Genomic DNA, 7,671 nt, shown 5'->3' with positions numbered 1-7,671 from the left:
GGATTGGTCTCTACTCTGCAGGTGGTGCTGGGTTTGGGGCTCCGTTGACATTGCACAAAGCCTGGTATGTTGGGTATTTTTAGTTACTACCTAAACCTCCCATGTACTGTTTTGTGACTTTCCAGCATTGCAGGCGATGAATTGACATCGCTTCTGTAACCGATGTGAAATGGCTAGCTAGTTAGCGGGGTGCGCACTAATAGCGTTTCAATCGGTGATGTCACTCTCTCTGAGACCTTGAAGTAGTTGTTCCCCTTGCTCTGCACAGGCCGCGACTTTTGTGGAGCAATGGGTAATGAATTGCTTCAAGGGTGGCTGTTGTCTATGTGTGCAGAGGGTCCCTGGTTCGAGGAGAGGAGAGGGACAGAAGCTATACTGTTACACTGCCACCGGGTCATGTCCAACCGCACCCACTTCCTCTGTGAATTTGTATTTTATTTTTACATTCTTTAATATTTTACACATATGATGATGTTCATATGATACCCTAGTGACTCAACTAAATCAATGGGGGCCCCCTGAGGGTCGAGGCCCCTGGGCACGCAATATAGCCATTATAACTACAAGATGTAGATAGCTGACTAGCCTAACTTATCTAACTAACATGGGCTAGTAGTAGATCAACTGGACATTTCTGACAGTTTATAAAGAGGAACATTGCCTATGCACTACCAGCTTAAAAAAACTGCACCTTGTGCATTCTACTATCACAAATGTCAACAGCAGTAAGTACGGGGTCCATATTGACTCTGTTCTCGGTCTGGATCCAGACCGTGGTCCACATATTGACTATGGCTGCTCTAGGGACAGTGACACTATTATACAGTGACCTAGTGAAAATCTGCACACACTGTATTCACGTTTTGCTGCCTTAAAGTGACGCTCCGAAACTTCTGTATAATTTCAGCCAGTTGTTTTGAAAACGGTGCTCACAAACCAAAACAGGTCCCGGTTTTTAGTGTACTACTACTGTATGTTATTCAGTTCTGTACTACATCATTCCTTTCATATTACGATGTTACTTCCTGACCCTAAAATGTATGGGGGAGCAATTCGTATGATGCAGTATGTTACGAACCCAATTCGTACAATATGTTACGAATGTGTTGTGCTTAAAATCCCTGACTGCATTTTTAAAGTTGAATTAAAAAATGGATTCAAGTAGATCTTCAGAACCTACTCATTTTCAAAGTGAAAGAAAATTATAGAAAATGTTACAAATTATAATTATTTTCAAGTATTGTGGTTGCAGCATTATGTTATGGGTAATGCTTGTCATCGGCAGGGACTGAAGAGTTTGTCAGGATCAAAATAAATATGGAAGGAGCAAAGCCCAGCTAAAATTTTAGAGGAAAACTCTCCTTAGTCTTCTGAAAACCTAACCCTAGGATAGAATTTTATTTTTCAGCGGGACAATTGCACACATTTTAATGACAAAGACACATCAGAATGTCTATCCAAGAGGCGGTGGGTGTTCCTGAATGGTCTAGTCTCAGTCCTGACTTAAATCTGCTTTAAAATCAAAGACAAGGTTTGAATATTGCTGTCCATCAATGATACCCAACCAAATTTACTGAGCTTGAGCAATTCATTTTGGATATACTGTATGTTTCTCTACGAGCTGTGCAAGGTTGGAAGAATCGTATTCAACATTTTTCACATCAGTAATAGCTGCCAAAGGCACTTAAACCAAGTATTAAATATGGGGTGTGAAGATATACACAATCAATACATCTTCAATTCAATCCCTTGTTAGATTTAATTTCAAGACAGAATAATGTGAACACTGTTCCAGGGGTATGTAGACGTTCCACTAGGCACTGTATGTGGGACAGTCTAAATGTTACCCACATCACAAGGTCAGTTTTTGTTCATCCCTCTTTGTATAGAGAAGAGTAGAGTGGGTGCCAAGAATCCATGACTCACTCGACCAAGGCTTCTAGTGTCATCACCCAACAGTTTATCATCACACTCAGTGCTATAAAAATACTTTCCCTAAAGAGAATGATACATGGCGAGCTGTAAACTAAGGACCCTAGTTGAGTGGACACTACCGGACAGTATTCAGCAGTATGGATATGAGAGAGTGTGAACAACTGGTGACTGCATGTCCTAATGCAGCGTTTCGCAAAGGTTGGGTTTTCCCAATGGTAGGTCGGGACTCACTGATAACTTTTGGGTCCTACTGTGGTTCGAGATTTGTTTTTGCTTATTTTACTTTTGGTTTCGTGCACCAGCTTTAAACAGCTTAAACAACAATAATTTTGGTTATGGAAAATATATTTCACAGCAGCTAAGGTGGTTAAATGATTCTCTACACTATGCTAGCTAATTTTGTCACAAACTGAAATTAGGCTAACTATTAGAGTTTTAGCAACAAGGAAATGCCAGAGCGATTTGTGTACTATTAGTGCAACTTTAAAAATGTTGCAAGACTTTTAATAACACTGTTAGCTTGGATGAACTGTTTGGAACTCCAAGCACAGATAGGACAAACAGAAGCACTCATTAAGATCAGGTTGGCCAATTAGACAGGGGGTAACATTCTTAGAATGGTCTTTGAACATTCATGTTTTCTTGTGGTTTTTATGAAACTTTTCTTAATGTTCTGAGAACATAACTTTCAATAGATCAAGGAGGAACCCGAAGAAAACATTATTCTGAAGTACTGAAATTCTCTCAGAAGAACGTTGTTTCTTAACATTTTCTGAACGTTCAGAAAACATTACTTTAAATAGGAAACATGTAGGAAACGTTATGTTGAAGCATTTAGATTATCACAGAAGAACATTGTTTCTTAACACTTTCTGAACTATTTGAGAACATTTCTAATGTCAAACCAGTTGGAGATCTTTACTAGAACATTACCAAAAATGTAATTAAATGTAACCATGTTTGACCTTTTGTGAAACATTCTGTTAAAGTAATGAAATACCACGAAAATAACATTATTTTGTCAAGTTCCTTAAATGTGCTGAGAACGTTCCCAAAGCCAAGCAACTATCCTGCAACATTCCCAGAACGTTGTGGGAAGGTTGTATGCAAAATAACCATGACAACCACACTCTCACCATGCTCTAAGAAACATATGGTTCTCAGAACGTTATGTGCTCGCTGGGTGACTACGCGGATCCTCATTTCTTGAGAACATCTTCTATTGGATCACAACCCCTGAGGCTGTAAAGCTATGTGTACACATTGTGGTGACAACCCATTACTCAAGATCCTGATAAGCTGAAGGGCTCGGCTAGAACAAGAACCTGCACACCCCGTAGCTCTCTAGAACTATGGTTTGAACCTCTGTTGTAGATGCATGAAACATGCATGAGAGCATCAGCTGGTCCAGATGACTGTGATCACGCTCTCCGCAGCCTATGTGAGTAAGACCTTTAAAACAGGTCAACATTTACAAGGCCGCTGGGCCAGATGGATTACCAGCACGTGTACTCAGAGTATGCACTGACCAACTGGCAAGTGTCTTCACTGAAATGTTCAACATCCAAAACCTAGGAAGAAACCTAGAGAGGAACCAGGCTTTGAGGGGTGGCCAGTCCTCTTCTGGGTGTGCCGGGTGGAGATTATAACAGAACATGGCCAAAAATGTTCAAATGTTCATAAATTACCAGCATGGTCAAATAATAGTAATCACAGTGAACAGGTCAGGGTTCCATAGCCGCAGGCAGAACAGTTGAAACTGGAGCAGCAGCACGACCAGGTGGACTGGGGACAACAAGGAGTCATCATGCCAGGTAGTCCAGAGGCATGGTCCTAGGACTCAGGTCCCCGAGAGAGAGAGAGAAAGAAAGAAAGAAAGATAGTGAGAAGGCAGGATATAACCCCACCCACTTTGCCAAAGCACAGCCCCCACACCACTAGAGGGACATCTTCAACCACCAACTTACCATCCTGAGACAAGGCTGAGTATAGCCCACAAAGATCTCCTCCATGGTACAACCCAAGGGGGGGGGCACCAACCCAGACAGGAAGACCATTTTCAGTGATTCAACCCACTCAAGTGACGCACCCCTCCTAGGGACGGCATGGAAGAGCACCAGTAAGCCAGTGACTCAGACCCTGTAATAGGGTTAGAGGCAGAAAATCCCAGTGGAGAGAGGGGAACCGGCCAGGCAGAGACAGAGTAACAGAGTAGTTGCAGTAGCAGTACCCTTATCTGCATCAATATGAACAATATCATACAGTTATAAGGGAGACTCATGTAAGTGTATTCCACTTGGTTCATTGTACTAGATAGAGAACATGACAAACTTATTTATACCCAGGGAAATAATTGGGGCCTTTTCTATACATTTATATCTGATATTAGTTGTGATTGAATAGGGCCAGTAGTGTTATTATAAAGAGCAAATCAACAACATCCATTTTGTTTGTGAAAAGCAGCCTCAGTGGAAAAGTGCTTATAGTGTTGGACACTGTATAAATAATTACATTGAATATGTATTGTACTTACCTGCAGTGTAGTTTAATTGCTATTCATGTGTGCATGGTTATTATTGGCATTGGCATTGACCGTGACCTTTCCCCTTTGATGAGGTCATCATCCAGAGTCAGATCTGTACAAGGCCACATGTTGAGTGGGCTGTATCGCTTTGCTGTATTTTGTACGGTTTGTACATTGGCTGTACACCTTTTATTTCCCAGGTTGAAAATAAAGGAAAGCCCAAAAGAAATGTGTGTGGGCATTCCTTGTCAAGTTACTGCACTCTCTAATGCCGTATCCAATGCAGTGGTTTCACTTCTCTTTTCTCTAAGGGGTCACTGCCAAATGAAAGTAAATGATTTTTTTGATGTTCATGCATTCAATTGGGTGAGTCATTGCAGAACATTTGGAGGCCCTTTGGTTTTCCTTGAAATAAGCCACATTTCAAAACATGTATAAGCACCAAGCTCTTAGAATTGCACAATATAAATGCTAACAGATTTACCGTTTATGCATTTCACAATTTCTCCTTTCTTGCTCGCATTGCATGCGAGAGTAAATGCTGTTAAAATAATGAGCAGGACACTAGGGATAAATGTCATAGAATATAACCAGCTTTAGTAAGAATACGAAGATAAATAACAATAAAGAAATACTGTATGCACATCAATACAAAAGTATTAATTCACAATTCAAAACAATAAATGGCCTATTGGTTTCAATATAAAAATACCTTGAGCAAAATTCAATATTTGACCCAGGTCAATTAATAACCTACTAATTATAAACAATTACCATAACATATGTATATTAGAGCATCTTCCCACAAACTCAATATGACTGTACAGTTAGGAGGATCGGTTCACATGGATAGTCTTCACTTCACTAGTGAAATAATATAATTATGGTCCTCCCGGGTGGCGCAGTGGTTAAGGGCACTGTACTGCAGAGCCTGCTGTGCCATCAGAGTCCCTGGGTTCACGCCCAGGCTCTGTCGTAACCGGCTGCGACCGGGAGGTCCGTGGGGCGATGTTAGGGATGTCCTTGTCCTTGTCTCATCGCGCACCAGGTTGCCGGGTGCACGGCCTCCGACACATTGGTGAGGCTGGCTTCCGGGTTGGACCTGTTACAAAAGATGCATGATTCACCAAATTATATTTTGAAAGAGGAACTCTGTTTTCATATCGGTTATTTGAAAACAAAATTGTCTCCAAAGTTATTTTTTAAGCAAGTTTAATCCACCAGAAAAGACAGAACAAATAATACAACAAATATTGTGGTTAATCTAAAATATACTATTTGATAAAAACCTTATTTTTTCGATATTTTTTTTAGAAAAAGTATAATTTTTGTAAATTATATCATAAATAGGACTGGTGAAGTTATGTCACACATGCAGCTAACACAGACATATGGAAATGCATACACTTATGGAGTCATTAAAAACTAGTTTTTCAACCACTCCACAAATTTCTTAACAAACTATAGTTTTGGCAAGTCGGTTAGGACATCTACTTTGTGCATGACACAAGTAATTTTTCCAACAATTGTTTACAGACAGATTATTTAACTTATAATTCACTGTATCACAATTCCAGTGGGTCAGAAGTTTACGACACTAAGTTGACTGCGCCTTTAAACAGCTTGAAAAATACCAGAAAATGATGTCATGGCTTTAGAAGCTTCTGAAAGGCTAATTGACATCATTTGAGTCAATTGGAGGTGTATCTGTGGATGTATTTCAAGGCCTACCTTCAAACTCAGTGCCTCTTTCCTTGACATCATGAGAAAATCAAAATAAATCAGCCAACACCTCAGAAAAAGAATTGTAGACCTCCACAAGTCTGATTTATCCTTGGGAGCAATTTCCAAATGCCTGAAGGTACCACATTCATCTGTACAAACAATAGTACGCAAGTGTAAACACCATGGGACCACGCAGCCGTCATACCGCTCAGGAAGGAGACGCGTTCTGTCTCCTAGAGATTAACTTACTTTGGTGCGAAAAGTGCAAATCAATCCCAGAACAACAGCAAATGACCTTGTGAAGATGCTGGGAAACAAGTACAAAAGTATCTATTTTCACAGTAAAACAAGTCCTATATCGATATAACCTGAAAGGCCTCTCAGCAAGGAAGAAGCCATTGCTCCAAAACGGCCATAAAAAAGCCAGACTACGGTTTACAACTGCACATGGGAACAAAGATCATACTTTTTGGAGAAATGACCTCTGGTCTGATGAAACAAAAATAGAACTGTTTGGCCATAATGACCATCGTCATGTTTGGAGGAAAAATGGGGATTCTTGAAAGCCGAAGAACACCATCCCAACCGTGAAGCACGGGGTTGCAGCATCATATTGTGGGGGTGCTTTCCTGCAGGAGGGACTGGTGCACTTCACAAAATAGATGGCATTCATGAGGAGGAAAATTATGTGGATATATTGAAGCAACATCTCAAGACATCAGTCAGGAAGTTGAAGCTCGGTCGCAAATGGGTCTTCCAAATGGCCAATGACCCCAAGCATACTTCCAAAGTTGTGGCAAAATGGCTTAAGGACAACAAAGTCAAGGTATTGGAGTGTCCATCACAAAGCCCTGACCTCAGTCCTATAGAAAAGTTGTGGGCAGAACTGAAAAAGCTTGCGCAAGCAAGGAGGCCGACAAACCTGACTCAGCTCTGTCAGGAGGAATGGGCCAACATTCACCTAACTTATTGTGGGAAGCTTGTGGAAGGCTACCCGAAACGTTTGCCCCAAGTTAAACAATTTAAAGGCAATGCTACCATATACTAATTGAATGTATGTAAACTTCTGAACCACTGGGAATGTGATTAAAGAAATGAAAGCTGAAATGAATCATTCTCTCTACTATCATTCTGACATTTCACATTCTTAAAACAAAGTAGTGATCCTAACTGACCTAAGACAGGGAATTTTTACTAGGGTTAAATGTCAGGAATTGTGAAAAACTGAGTTTAATGTATTTGGCTAAAGTGTATGTAAACTTCCGACTTCAACTGTAAGTACCTTGGTACATACGGCCTAGTCAGATGGTAAAGTACCTTGGTACATACGGCCTAGTCAGATGGTAAAGTACCTTGGTGCATAAGGCCTAGTCAGATGGTAAAGTACCTTGGTGCAATGGGCCCAGTCAGATGGTAAAGTACCTTGGTACATACGGCCTAGTCAGATGGTAAAGTACCTTGGTACATAAGGCCTAGTCAGATGGTAA

Source organism: Oncorhynchus clarkii, chromosome 8, assembly GCF_045791955.1.
Source record: "Oncorhynchus clarkii lewisi isolate Uvic-CL-2024 chromosome 8, UVic_Ocla_1.0, whole genome shotgun sequence".
In the NCBI taxonomy this organism is placed as follows: Eukaryota; Metazoa; Chordata; class Actinopteri; order Salmoniformes; family Salmonidae; genus Oncorhynchus; species Oncorhynchus clarkii.
This window is presented reverse-complemented; position numbering follows the sequence as displayed.